At 45.8% G+C, this 15,048-nt stretch overlaps 1 protein-coding gene across 2 annotated transcripts in view; it reads right to left on the minus strand.

Moving 5' to 3' along the window:
* ANKMY1 (ankyrin repeat and MYND domain containing 1) overlaps positions 1-12,509 on the minus strand; it is a 384,121-nt gene extending 371,612 nt beyond the window's left edge. The window contains exon 1 of one of the 2 annotated variants that reach the window (XM_069213891.1): positions 12,371-12,509. The gene's annotated coding sequence lies outside the window, so the exon portion shown is untranslated. The remainder of the gene's footprint in view (positions 1-12,370) is intronic. The other variant, XM_069213893.1, reaches the window with a different exon arrangement.
* Positions 12,510-15,048: the final 2,539 nt, after the last annotated feature.

Below are 15,048 nucleotides of genomic sequence, written 5' to 3' on the forward strand. Positions count from 1 at the left end.
TAGGCCAATGAAACAAGGGAACCAGTCTGTCCCAAGTTTTCATTTGTCCCAGATGCCCAGCTAGGGGAATGTCGTGTGCAAGAGTTAGGAGGAACTTTCTGTACTCCTGAGGAATCACTAATCTCCTGGCAGTTCCAGGTTTAGGATCCCTTGACTCAGTGTACAAGAGGTTGTCCTCCCAGTAAACTCTGTGAGAGTCACTGACATCCCCATTAGCCTGTTTGACAGCTTGCTGTCTGAGACCCTCTAATGTGGGACAGGTTTGCTGTGCCACACTCAGCTCCTCCCTGGCAGGCCCCCCTTCACCCAAAAGCTCAGCAGTGTCTGCTTGAAGCTCCTCTGGTGTAGGTTCTGCACAGGGAGGGAATTCTTCTTCCTCAGAAGTAGAATCCACTGTAGAGGGAGGGATAGTAGGAAGTGGTTTGCTTCTACTAGCCCTAGCTTTAGGGAGCACTTGGTCCATTGTTCCAGGATCCAAGCTTCCCTGTCCTTTTTGCTTTTTGGCCTGAGCCCTTGTCAAAGCAAAAATATGCCCTGGGATGCCCAGCATTGCTGCATGGGCCTCCAACTCCACATCTGACCAAGCTGATGTCTCCAAATCATTCCCTAATAGACAGTCTATAGGTAAATCTGAAGCTACCACAACTTTCTTTGGACCAGTAACCCCCCCCCCCAGTTGAGATTTACAACAGCCATGGGGTGGCTAAGTGTGTTGTTGTGAGCATCGGTTACTTGGTACTGGTGACCAAGTAGGTGTTGTTCAGGGTGGACCAGTTTCTCTATGACCATAGTCACACTGGCACCAGTGTCCCTGTAGGCCTGAACCTCAACACCATTTATTAGGGGTAGCTGCTTGTACTTATCCATATTAAGGGGACAAGCAACTAAGGTGGCTAAATCAATAGCCCCCTCAGAGACTAATATAGCCTCTGTGGTCTCCCTAACAAGACCAACCCCAACTAAGTTACCAATAGTGAGCCCAGCTACTCCCTTGGATTGGCTATTAGTAGGTTTGCTCCCACCACTACTGCTATTCGTAGGGACACTAGGTGTAGCAGTAGGGGTTGTAGTGGTAAGGGGCTTGGTGCCTTTCTTTGGACAACTGGGATCTGTTGTCCAATGGCCTTTTATTTTACATAAATAGCACCATGGTTTCTTTTCCTTGTTTTGATTAGAAGAGGATTTGGGCCCACCACCCCCACCAGAGTGTTTTTGTGGGCCTGATGAAGACTCATTTTTAGATTTGTCCCCACCCTTGTCAGAAGACTTACCATCCTTCTTCTTGTTGCCATCTTTGTCACCCCCTGTATGAACTTTTCTGTTCACCCTTGTTCTGACCCATTTGTCTGCCTTCTTTCCCAATTCTTGGGGAGAGGTCAGATCAGAGTCCACCAAGTACTGGTGCAACAAATCAGACACACAATTATTAAGAATATGCTCTCTCAGGATCAAGTTATACAGGCTGTCATAATCAGTAACTTTACTGCCATGTAACCACCCCTCCAAGGCCTTCACTGAATGGTCAATGAAATCAACCCAGTCTTGTGAAGACTCCTTTTTGGTCTCTCTGAACTTTATCCTGTATTGTTCAGTGGTTAAGCCATAACCATCCAGGAGTGCATTCTTAAGAACTTTGTAATCATTAGCTTCATTTTCTTTTACAGTAAGGAGTCTATCCCTACCTTTTCCACTAAATGATAGCCATAGGATAGCAGCCCACTGCCTTTGAGGGACATCCTGTACAGCACAGGCCCTCTCAAGTGCAGCAAACCACTTGTTAATGTCATCCCCCTCCTTATAAGGGGGAACTATCTTGTGCAGATTCCTGGAATCATGCTCTTTTGCAGGATGACTATGGGGAATACTGCTGCTGCCACCATGGGTTTCTAAACCCAGTTTCTGTCTCTCCTTCTCTACTTCTAAAGTCTGTCTATCCAAATCCAGCTGTTGCTTCTTGAGCTTCAGTCTGGTTTGTTCCACTCTCAATCTATTGAGTTCCCTTTCTAACAATCTGTCATCAGGGTGGGTGGGAGGGACATGCCTTGAAACAGAAGTATGGTGAGAATGGACAGAAGGAGACCTGTCCCTTACAGAGGGCACCCTAACAGCTTGGCTAACAGAAACATCAGTACCACTGTGGTGAGAATAAATGCTTTTGCTATGATGTGAGACAACACTATTTGTGTGGTGTGGCTCTTCATCATTACCAACTATGCTAGACTGTCTAGTAATGGGCAGGCTAGGAAGTTTCTTTCCTGAATCTTTTCCTGGGGGAGTCCCTGGATCAGATTGGGAACCATTAGCTACTTTTTCAACAGATGGGGCACTTCTTGCCTTATCTTGTTCTCTAAGCATGTTAAGTAACAATTCCAAGGAAGGATTCTTCCCTACACTCAAACCTCTCTCTATGCAGAGACTCCTTGCTCCTTTCCAGCTAAGGTGATCATATGCAAGTTTGGACAGATCAACATTTTGGCCTGTGCCAGACATTTTTAGAGAGAGTTAAAGTGATAGAAAAAGAGACAAAAGTTTGTCAGAGCTTTTTGAAAGACAGAGAAAAAAAACTTTTAAAACTTTTTAGAAAGTTTGAAGTACTTTTCAGCACTTAGAAAAGAGTGAAAAGAGGAAATGCAAAACTTTTTGGCAATGTGTATATACACTGAACTTGTTTTGTATATTTTTCTCTTATGAAAAGTACAATGACAAGAGTGGTAAGTAGTCTCAAAGCACTTATCCCACTGCTGCACAACCAATGTAGGAGGCTGGACTGGCTTGTAGTGGGTACCTAGGGGTACTTGCACCTTGCACCAGGCCCAGTTATCCCTTATTAGTGTATAGGGTGTCTAGCAGCATAGGCTGATAGATAATGGTAGCTTAGCAGAGCAGCTTAGGCTGAACTAGGAGACGAGTGAAGCTCCTACAGTACCACTTAGTGTCATATGCACAATATCATAAGAAAACACAATACACAGTTATACTAAAAATAAAGGTACTTTATTTTTATGACAATATGCCAAAGTATCTTAGAGTGTACCCTCAGTGAGAGGATAGGAAATATACACAAGATATATATACACAATACCAGAAATATGCAGTATAGTCTTAGAAAACAGTGCAAACAATGTATAGTTACAATAGGATGCAATGGGGACACATAGGGATAGGGGCAACACAAACCATATACTCCAAAAGTGGAATGCGAACCACGAATGGACCCCAAACCTATGTGACCTCGTAGAGGGTCGCTGGGACTATTAGAAAATAGTGAGGGTTAGAAAAATAGCCCACCCCAAGACCCTGAAAGGTGAGTGCAAAGTGCACTAAAGTTCCCCAAAGGACAAAGAAGTCGTGATAGGGGAATAAGGCAGGAAAGACACAAACCAACAATGCAACAACGCTGGATTTCCAATCTGGGGTACCTGTGGAACAAGGGGACCAAGTCCAAAAGTCACAAGCAAGTCGGAGATGGGCAGATGCCCAGGAAATGCCAGCTGCGGGTGCAAAGAAGCTTCTACTGGACTGAAGAAGCTGCGGTTTCTGCAGGAACGCAAAGGGCTAGAGACTTCCCCTTTAGAGGACGGATCCCTCTCGCCTTGTAGAGTCGTGCAGAAGATTTTTCCCGCCGAAAGAACGCCAACAAGCCTTGCTAGCTGCAAATCGTGCGGTTAGCGTTTTTGGACACTGCTGTGGCCCAGGAGGGACCAGGAGGTCGCAAATTGGACCAGGAGGTAGAGGGGACGTCGAGCAAGACAAGGAGCCCTCTTAGCAGCAGGTAACACCCGGAGAAGTGCCAGAAACAGGCACTACGAGGATGCGTGAAACGGTGCTCACCCAAAGTCGCACAAAGGAGTCCCACGTCGCCGGAGACCAACTTAGAAAGTCGTGCAATGCAGGTTAGAGTGCCGTGGACCCAGGCTTGGCTGTGCACAAAGGATTTCCGCCGGAAGTGCACAGGGGCCGGAGTAGCTGCAAAAGTCGCGGTTCCCAGCAATGCAGTCTAGCGAGGTGAGGCAAGGACTTACCTCCACCAAACTTGGACTGAAGAGTCACTGGACTGTGGGGGTCACTTGGACAGAGTTGCTGGATTCGAGGGACCTCGCTCGTCGTGCTGAGAGGAGACCCAAGGGACCGGTAATGCAGCTTTTTGGTGCCTGCGGTTGCAGGGGGAAGATTCCGTCGACCCACAGGAGATTTCTTCGGAGCTTCTAGTGCAGAGAGGAGGCAGACTACCCCCACAGCATGCCCCACCAGGAAAACAGTCGAGAAGGCGGCAGGATCAGCGTTACAGAGTTGCAGTAGTCGTCTTTGCTACTATGTTGCAGGTTTGCAGGCTTCCAGCGCGGTCAGCAGTCGATTCCTTGGCAGAAGGTGAAGAGAGAGATGCAAAGGAACTCGGATGAGCTCTTGCATTCGTTATCTAAAGAATCCCAAGAGACAGAGACCCTAAATAGCCAGAAAAGAGGGCTTGGCTACTTAGGAGAGAGGATAGGCTAGCAACACCTGAAGGAGCCTATCACAAGGAGTCTCTGACGTCACCTGGTGGCACTGGCCACTCAGAGCAGTCCAGTGTGCCAGCAGCACCTCTGTTTCCAAGATGGCAGAGGTCTGGAGCACACTGGAGGAGCTCTGGGCACCTCCCAGGGGAGGTACAGGTCAGGGGAGTGGTCACTCCCCTTTCCTTTGTCCAGTTTCGCGCCAGAGCAGGGCTAAGGGGTCCCCTGAACCGGTGTAGACTGGCTTATGCAGAATTGGGCACATCTGTGCCCAAGAAAGCATTTCCAGAGGCTGGGGGAGGCTACTCCTCCCCTGCCTTCACACCATTTTCCAAAGGGAGAGGGTGTAACACCCTCTCTCAGAGGAAGTCCTTTGTTCTGCCATCCTGGGCCAGGCCTGGCTGGACCCCAGGAGGGCAGATGCCTGTCTGAGGGGTTGGCAGCAGCAGCAGCTGCAGTGAAACCCCGGGAAAGGCAGTTTGGCAGTACCAGGGTCTGTGCTACAGACCACTGGGATCATGGGATTGTGCCAACTATGCCAGGATGGTATAGAGGGGGAAATTCCATGATCATAGACATATTACATGGCCATATTCGGAGTTACCATTGTGAAGCTACATATAGGTAGTGACCTATATGTAGTGCATGCGTGTAATGGTGTCCCCGCACTCACAAAGTCCGGGGAATTGGCCCTGAACAATGTGGGGGCACCTTGGCTAGTGCCAGGGTGCCCACACACTAAGTAACTTAGCACCCAACCTTTACTAGGTAAAGGTTAGACATATAGGTGACTTATAAGTTACTTAAGTGCAGTGAAAAATGGCTGTGAAATAACGTGGACGTTATTTCACTCAGGCTGCAGTGGCAGGCCTGTGTAAGATTTGTCAGAGCTCCCTATGGGTGGCAAAAGAAATGCTGCAGCCCATAGGGATCTCCTGGAACCCCAATACCCTGGGTACCTCAGTACCATATACTAGGGAATTATAAGGGTGTTCCAGAAAGCCAATGTAAATTGGTAAAATTGGTCACTAGCCTGTCAGTGACAATTTGAAAGAAATGAGAGAGCATAACCACTGAGGTTCTGATTAGCAGAGCCTCAGTGAGACAGTTAGTCACTACACAGGTAACACATTCAGGCACACTTATGAGCACTGGGGCCCTAGGATACCAGGGTCCCAGTGACACATACAACTAAAACAACATATATACAGTGAAAAATGGGGGTAACATGCCAGGCAAGATGGTACTTTCCTACACTTACACACAGGGTGAGATGAGTTAGTGTCATTGTGTGCCAGAATGGGTCAGTAATACAGTGCTTGATTTAATGTTAAAAATGGGGTCTTTGGTTGGCAGTCATGTTACCACCTGTCTAAGTAAGGACCCTTACTCTAGTCAGGTTAAAGGAGAATCACACTCAGTTAACCCCCCCTCACCCACTTGGTAACTTGGCATGACCAGGCCGGCTTAGTTTCAGAAGCAATGTGAAAGGTATTTGTACCAACACACAGAGTAATACAGTGAAGCATTACAAAATGACAACACAGGTTTAGAAAAATATGTAATATTTATCTAAACAAAAACAAGACCAACACGATAAAAATTCAACATACACAGGTTAAGATATGAATTTTCAAAAGAATAAGAGTCTTAATTCTTAGAAAACAGTGAGAATGCGCTTGTTACACAAAGCACCTCGTTAGCGCCAAAAATAAAGCTTCAGGGGCGAATGTGCGTCGGAAAAGTCAGCGATGTGTCAATTCTTTACTCGCAAGTGAGGCCGTGCGTCGTTTCGTTCGCCTGTCGGGTCGGCGATGCCTTGTTTTTCTCCCTCGCAAGAGAGTGAGGCGTTGATTTCCGGGTGGGCACCTCAGATTCGCACAGTGTCGGGTTGACTTGGACACCCAGGGACGATGCGTGGAAAATCCGGTCGCACGGTGTTAGAAAACCACGCTGTGTGGGGTGTGCATCATTATCAGCCTCCATAAGCAGGTGCTGCATGTTGTTTCTCCAGCCGCGAGCATCGATCTCCCAGCTGCGATGCAGGTGGAGCGACGATTTCAGCAAGCGGAGGCGGCGGCACATCGATTTCAGCCGCAGAGCGAGCAGCGCATCGTTTATCAGCCGCGTTGTGGAAGGTGCGTCGTAAATATCCCTGCACAGGGTTCTGTGCAAGGATTTTCAGTTCTTGGCTGCCAGCTTCACCTCTCAAGGGCCCAGGGAATGGATAGGGTACCCCTTGCAGGGCAGCAGTCTCAGCAGAGAGTCCAGGTGCTGGCAGGAGAAGTCTTTGATGGCCCTGAGACTTCAACAACAGGAGGCAAGCTCAGTTCAAGCCCCTGGAGATTCTTCTCAAGTAGTAACGCACAACTAAGTCCAGTCTTTGTCCCCTTTTACAGGCAGAAGCAGGAACTGCAGGACAGCCCAATAAAGCACAGGCAGGGGCAGCACTTCTCCTCAGCTCTTCTCCTTGGCAGAGATTCCTCTTGATTCCAGAAGTGATCTAATTTTCAGGGGTTTTGGATCCACTAGTTATACTCCTTTCTGCCTCTGTTGTACGCAAACTTCAAGGAAAAGTCTCTCTTGTTTGTAGGATCCTGCCTTGTCCAGGCCAGGCCCCAGACACACACCAGGGGGCTAGAGACTGCACTGTGTGAGGGCAGGCACAACCCTTTTAGGTGTGAGTGACCACTCCTCCCCTCCCTCCTAGCACAGATGGCTCATCAGGATATGCAGGCTACACCCGAACTCCCTTTGTGTCACTGTCTAGAGGAGACGTGCAAACAGCCCAACTGTCAAACTGACCCAGACAAGGAATCTACAAACAGGTAGAGTCACAGGATGATTAAGCAAGAAAATGCCTACTTTCTAAAAGTGGCATTTTCAAACACACAATCCAAAAACAAACTTTACTAAAAAGATGTATTTTTAAATTGTGAGTTCAGAAACCATGAACTCCATATTTATATCTGCTCCCAAAGGGAATCTGCACTTTAATAATATTTAAAGGCAGCCTCCATGTTAACCTATGAGAGGGATAGGCCTTGCACAGTGAAAACCAAATTTGGCAGTATTTCATTGATAGTACATATAAAACAAATTAGTAAATGTCTTACCTTAAACATACACAGCACCCTGCCCATGAGACTACCTAGGGTCTACCTTAGGGGTGCCTTACATGTAAGAAAAGGGAAGGTTTAGGCCTGGCAAGTGGGTACACTTGCCAAGTCAAATTAGCAGTTTAGAACTGCACACACAGACACTGAAGTGGCAGGTCTGAGCCATGTTTACAGGGCTACTAATGTGGGTGGCACAACCAGTGCTGCAAGCCCACTAGTAGCATTTGATTTGCAGGCCCTGGGCACCTCTACTGCACTGTACTAGGGACTTACTAATAAATCAAATATGCCAATCATGAAAAAACAATTACACATACATTTTACATAGGAACACTTGCACTTTAGCACTGGATAGCAGTGGTGAAGTGCCCAGAGTAACAAAACAGCACAAACAGAGTCCAGCACATATCAACAACCTGGGAAACAGAGGCAAAAAGTTAGGGGAGACCACGCCAAGGATGCCAAGGATGCCAAGTCTAACAGTTGCACATGCCATATTCTGAACTGCTGCTTTTTGGCTTCGCTGGCGAGCTGCAAAAGCAACCACAAATGAATGAAATCACCACACACACACACGCAGTAGGCAGCTCGCAGTATAATTGACTGGACGGGTACTGCAGTACACCCAATTGCGAAGGACATACTGGTATACAGCAATTAGCCATATCACAAGGCTCACACTGTCAATTACACTGTATGTGGGGGGACACAAACTGGGCCAGTTGACGGAGCACATGTGTAGAAGTGGCAGTCTATGATGTCATATACCTGACTCAATATTTGCCTGTGCATCCTCGTGGCTGCTTGAGTGCTGTAGCGGATACCCGTGAATGTGTAAAATGTTTGTGGATACTGGAAAGATCCACGTCAAGTGCCAGACATCTTGTCCCAGACCACTGCATTTTGGAAAATGTCCTGTATCGCTAAAAGATCTGAGATTAGTCATGCAAACCATCTGAGAAAAAACTTGCAGTGTCTTATTTGAGACTATTACGTCTAACCTCTAAAATTTCACTGTTCTCCCTCATTGTCAGCTAATAGTGTGGGCAATTCAATAACATCAAGATTCGAGGAGGCCCTAGCACCCTCTGAGTAACAGGGGCCATGATTGTCACCCAGCTACAGTGTGACTCCTCTCCTGCCACAGTGAATTGATCCGACCCAGCCTCAAGTCCGTGTCACCAGCTTGCGTGATGTAGCCTGTAGCTAGCCAGGCTGTATGTGTATCAGTATATAAGTGTATCAGTCCTAAAAATTGTCACTCATCTCAGGTTAGACTAACACATTTTTTAAGTTCCCAGCATTACTGCAACATACAAAATTAATCACACAAATAATCTCAGCAAACTCTGAGAGTGTATACTTTATAAATGTGTTATGAGGCGAGGAGCCAAAGACAATCAGCTTATGCATTATTGTTGACAAATTCTACCCCTACGTAAATAGGTAACAGGAAAAGTGTGATTGAAAAGCTGTTCTGTTTACTACATTGATCACAAGCAAGTTAAGATAGTTAAGGTGGTTATTCTTTGGTCTAAGGAGCTTAAATGGATGTGATTGACTAATTGAGTCAATACCTAAGAAGACTACTAATAATAGTAATTTATAAGCATTATGGCTTCTTTAACTAGGTGTTCTCCATTGGTCAAGTATCCTAGAATCACAATGGCCCACTACCTTCCTTTTTTTTCTCCTGGTTCTCCTGCTCCTTGTCAACTTGTTCCTGCTCACCACTCCTTCCTGGTACTCCTACCCCTTCTGTTTCTTCTTATCATCTTCAACATGACCCTTCAGGGCCTCCTTCACTTGATCTTCCTCCTCTCAATAGCTGCATCTTCTGCATTTTCCTCCTCTTCCTTGTCCTCTTCATCCTCATCTTGTTTTTCGTCCTGGTGGTTCTTGTGGTCTTGCTATGCTTCGGGGTTCTGGTCCTCCATTCCTGTTTCTAATCCTCTTATTACCCGTGGTCCTCTTCCCTGTCATGGTCCTCATTTTCCTCTTCATCCTGGTCCTTCTCCTCATCCTCTGGTCTGTTGGTTTGTCCTTCTCCTCCTTCTGGTTCTCCTTTTGGTCCTAGTCCTACTCCTCAGCCTTCTGGTTATCCACCTGCTGGTCCTTGCCCTCAACTGGGTCTCCTGTCCCTTTTGGATCGGATCCTTCTTAGTCTTGGTCTTTCTAACTTCATTCACTTGGTCTTTCTGGTCTTGGTCCTCCTCCAGGTTCTGTTTGTGTTGCTGGGCCTTCTGGTCCTGCTCCAGGTCCTCCTCTTCCTCGAAGTCTCAGGACCCTTGATCTGGATCCTGCTGGTGTTGCTGGTCCTGCTCCTGGTCCTCTTCTTTCTGAAGGTCTTGCTTCCCTTAGTCCACCTGACCCTGGTCTTCTTGCTCCTCCTTGTGCCGCTGATCCAAATCACTCCTTCTCATTTTTCAATGTCTCCTTCTTTTGCACTTGTTATGGTCTTGCTTCTTCTGGACCTAGTTCTAATCCTGAAAATCCTGGTCCTTCTCCTGGCCCTCCACCCATCCCCACCCCAATGTCCCAAACTAGCTGTAGCCCACCTCCTCTGCTGGTCCTTCTCACCATAATCATCAGCATCCTGGTTATCGTCCTTCTCTACCTCCTACTTCTCCTAGACTTCCTCCTAAGCCTTCTTTTCCTCACCCAGCTCCTCTTCCTAGCCACCCTCTTCCTAGTCCTGGGCTTCCTCATAATCACCCTGTTCGGCATCCTTGTTCTCCTCATAATAATACGTTTCAGCCTCCTATCCTTCTCCTCCTGGCCCTGAATAGGTCTGGATCATCATCAGCCTCCTCATCACTCTATTGGTCCCCCCCTTCTCCTACTGTACTGCTCTTATTCCTTCACCTCTGGGTTTTCCTCTTCTCCAGGTCAGTCTCCTCGTGGTCACAGTCCATCTCCTCCCACTTCAGGTTGTCTATTTTATTCCTCCTGGTCTACCTCAAAGTCCTCCTTCTTCTGGTCCCCCTCCGATTCATCAACTGTCCAGGGTTCCTTCAAATGCTCCTGATCCTTTTCTTGGTCCTGCTCTTCCTAGTCCTCCTGATCTTGATCCTACAGATATTCTAAGTACAGGTCCTCCTGCTGGTCTTGGTTCACCTCCAGGTGCTGCTCCTGGTCTGTCTGGCTATGCTCTTAGTCTTCCAGGTCACCATACCCCTGAAATCTGGTGCCAATCATCTATATTCTGGTCGTCCTTGTCACTCTCATTCTCCTGGACATCTTTGCCCTGGAAGCCACGGACTGCATGCTCTTGTCCTCCCTGCCTTGTTGTCCTGGTGCTCCTGGCCATCTTCCATAGGTCGTCTTGGTCTTCTTGATTTAGGTCCTCCTTCCCCTAATCATCTTTATCCTACAAGTCCTTGTCCTTCTATTCTGGGTCCTGCTTGTCTTCTGGTCCTATCTTTACAGTCCCCCAGGTGATACAGGACCTCCTGCTGATGCTTCTTATCCTCCAATCTTTCTGATCGGCCACTTCCCACCGCCAAGACCATACTCAGTTTTTTTCTGTATTAGTGGCTTCTAGATTTGTATTCTAAAGTTGCAGAACCCACCCAATGAAAACCCTTGGATTACACTGCCAGTTGCAGAGAGCTTTATTTAATTCTTTAGACATGCTGCACTGCATTGGGGATGCGGTGCATAATGGTTTAAAACTATTGTTAAAGTCAATAGGCCCAAATGCGAGACCTATTGGCTTTAAAAAAATTGTATTGTGTGCCCAAAAATGATTGTTATAAGTGTAGTTACACACTTATCTAGCTATAGCTTACATTCTTACAAAGCAAGAATAAGCCCAAGTACCTTACATACAAGTTAAGCTTGGGAACGTCTACAAAAATATTCAGATCACTGTCTCTTAGCAACTTATGGGGTGACATGCTGAGTATATTTTACTGTCCCTGAAAGTCCATTTGTTAGAATTCCCAGTGTCAACTGCTCCAACCCCGAGCACATCTTTCATAAAAAGAAAACTGATGGTCACTTAGCGTTTGTAACATGTTTCGTGCAGGCTATATACACAGTGAATGTGTCCCGATGTCCTTATGCTGCAGCAGAATACTGGCAGGAAGAACTGCTGAAATTTGCCCGGATTCAGGATATGCCAAAGGAGTACCTGCCAGATGCCGAATCCGGCTGAACCCCACTCTATATCAGCACTGACTGATCATCAAACGTGTGCATTGCTCATGCTTTAGGCAAACTGTGCACACGTGAACATCAAGGCAGCATTGTGGAAATGCTAGATTAGTGCAGTTTAGTAAAAGGTACTATAATCTCTCTGATGATGATAGCACCCACCTACACGCTAGCAGGTTAATTTGTCATGGTAAATAACTAGGTAGACAAAATGATCAAATAAAAAAAAGAACTTATCAATGTTGCATTTAGCCACACTTATTCTAAATACAAATCACTGTTACGGCTACGGTCCTGTTGCCATTTCCCCAATCTGTGTCAGCTTAATTCCCAAAGTAGTTTTTAAAGAGGCTAGTATTAGTTATGGCTACTTTCTGGTCACAGGTATCTATGGAAAATCTTTTAATGTACACATTCGCCAGGTGCCATTTCGTGAATACAAATTTGGGCAGTCGGCACTGTGGACATAAGCATTTTCACGAAACTTGCAAGAACTGTTATGGTGAACAGAAAAGTCCTGGTGGTCGAGGTAAATCTTCGGTATTACACCCACCTCACACCTCACCACTAGATTACGGCCACGAAATACAAAACACCGACCTGCACCTGCTCTCCCTCGCAAACGGGACTGCATTGCACTCCAGCAGCGCGTACCACCGTCACAACTCAGGTCAAGCTTTCCAAATACAGAAGACGAGAAGCTGAAATGTACCAGGAGTCGGCGCGAGTTCCCCTGATTAGAGAAATTTGGTGGCGTTTGCGTTTCCATAGATACAGAAGAGTCACGCCTACCTCTGTGACACGGTGTTATTTAGGACCTTGTGTTATACCAAACAAACGGCGGAGCCATACTAGAATGTCGACTTTACTAGCAGGGCGTTGTCCGATTGAACGGTGTGCAATCACCCCATTTTTCAAGATGCGTAATAGTCGATTGTCCCACTGCACACAATCAACCTTATTATGCTTTTCATCATTAACGAACTTGAGAAAATTGTTTGCCCCCCCTTCCTCATCTACTTTATGAAGGTAACCTTTCGCTAATGGTCTTAATAAGAAGTGAACCATGACGCTACCATTTCAAGATGGCCGCCACGGCGTTAAGGTCGAGAGGGTTTTCAGCTATTGTGGCACTACTGTGTTTCTGTTTCCGATAATGTAGTCTTCTCTCTAACACTAGTACGTGTTCGGTTCTTGTTTACTCGTTAATTTGGATACGGAATTTCTAAAGAACCCAAGTCCGCAAGCATGGCTTCTTTATCCAGGTCGTGTTTTATATCTAGTATTCTAAGACTTGTAGTACAGTTTATCCCACCTCACAAGGTTAAACAAATGTCTTAGAATAATAGGGAAAAACATGGAATGGATAAGCTACTCTGGCATGGACTTGAAGAACTTGGAAGGTGTGGCTAGGTGCCCTCGCTAGTAGATGCATAGAGCTACATTAGTGTAAATAACTGATTAAGAGATCCTTACGGAGCCTCTCCTTTTTAGGGTCGATCCTGCGTTGCATGCGCTCGCGCATGCGTATCGCAGCGAGGCGCTTTAGTTATTAGAAAAGGGCTCGGAGCCCTGTCGAGTCATGTCAGTGTGTTTCTTTGGTTCGTGGGCTTGCCTAGTAAAATCTGTTTGCTTTCATTAGTGGAAGGCATGCACATGTCATGCCTTTTCCGGTGATTAGCCCTCCTCGAGCGCAGCGACCAAGTACAGAAAACATGCAAGGCTCGCTGTTTTCTGTCGGATCGTGGACTACTTTTTCTCTATTTTCCTAGCGCGATTTCGCTTGGCAGAAGTCGAGCGCTTTACACAGTTAATTTCACTTTTTCAGGTTACGTACATAAAAGCGCTTTTGCCGATAGATGAAAAGTCGGGTTAGGAGTTTACAACGCGATCAGCTCTAACATGAGCAAACTCGAGACCCGTTGCATTGCAAATGCTTGTTTTCTAGAGTTGCCATAAATGAGTAAACTAGCAGGCTCCTGAATGAGTGCTGTAAGGATACATCGTTTACTGTATTATCCCACTAACCCAGGTCAAACAGGATTACTTTAGAAGCCATCCCAGAGTCATTGGATGATCATCCAACTACTGTAGAAGTCATTTTCACATCATCAGACATCATCAAGCTCCTAAGTCATCAGCAATGTTTAGATACCTGAGACTGATGACTCAAGGATGACTTGAAAATGAGTTTCTGCTGATTTCACAAGGAATTCGTGATGACCTCAGGAGAATCTTAGAATTAGTATTTGATGACTTCATAAGGTGTAATTATTTCTGATGATTTAAGGATGACTTGAAAATGAGTATCTGGAGACTTCAGAAGGTGTCATTATTCCTGATGATTTAAGGTTTACTTAAAAATGAGTATCTTAAGACTTCAGAAGGTGTCATTATTCCTCATGCTTTAAAGATATCTTGAAAATGAGTATCTGGTTAATTTTCAAGATGCGAGTGTCCCGGATTACTTTAGGGTGATTTGGAAATGAGCATCTGATTACTTCAAAAGTACCATTTTGTTTTCAACAAGATGGATTTTTTTTGTGGTGATTTCGACATAATTTACTGGTTGTTTCAAGAGCATGCCCACCACTTTGTTTTCAGTTTTGTTAGAAAAATTAAAACTGTTGGATGATTGCACGATTATCTGCAGATAAACAAAAAATGACATATGAGTTTTTTATTTTACACAACTGGGCATAAAACATGTTTCAAAGAACTGTGTCTAAGTCACAGGTTTTTTGAAAACTTTTTAGCCACTATTTTTTTTTTACTAAATAGGTAAAACAAGTAAAATGGGGTGGTGCAGGGTAGATTTGCTTAGAGTGTGATGGAATTGAGTAAAGTAGTGTAGGATGCAGGGGTGCAGAGTAGAATAGAGTGGCATACAGTGGATTGGTGTAGACTCCAGGGGGTTGCAGAGTAAAGTGCAATGCCGTAGAGTGTAGAAACATAGAGTGCAGTGGCGTAGAGTACGATTTTGCAGAGTTGCATAGAGAAAAGTGGCGTAGAGTGGAATTGTATATAAAAGTATTTATTTCCAACACACTTCAGAAAGAATAAAAAATTGTGTATCATTCGTGTTCTGAATTCTGATACCTTCTGAAATACTTACACGAGTGGTTCCCAACCTTTGGACTTCTGTGAACCCCCACTTTATCATTACTGGAACACAGGGACCCCGACTGAATGATTATTGGAATCCGGGGACCCCACTGAGTCGTTACTGGAAGCTGGGGGCCCAGCCCTGAACATTGTTGATGATTGGAACTGCAAAA

This window comes from Pleurodeles waltl, chromosome 11 (genome assembly GCF_031143425.1).
Source record: "Pleurodeles waltl isolate 20211129_DDA chromosome 11, aPleWal1.hap1.20221129, whole genome shotgun sequence".
Classification (NCBI taxonomy): domain Eukaryota; kingdom Metazoa; phylum Chordata; class Amphibia; order Caudata; family Salamandridae; genus Pleurodeles; species Pleurodeles waltl.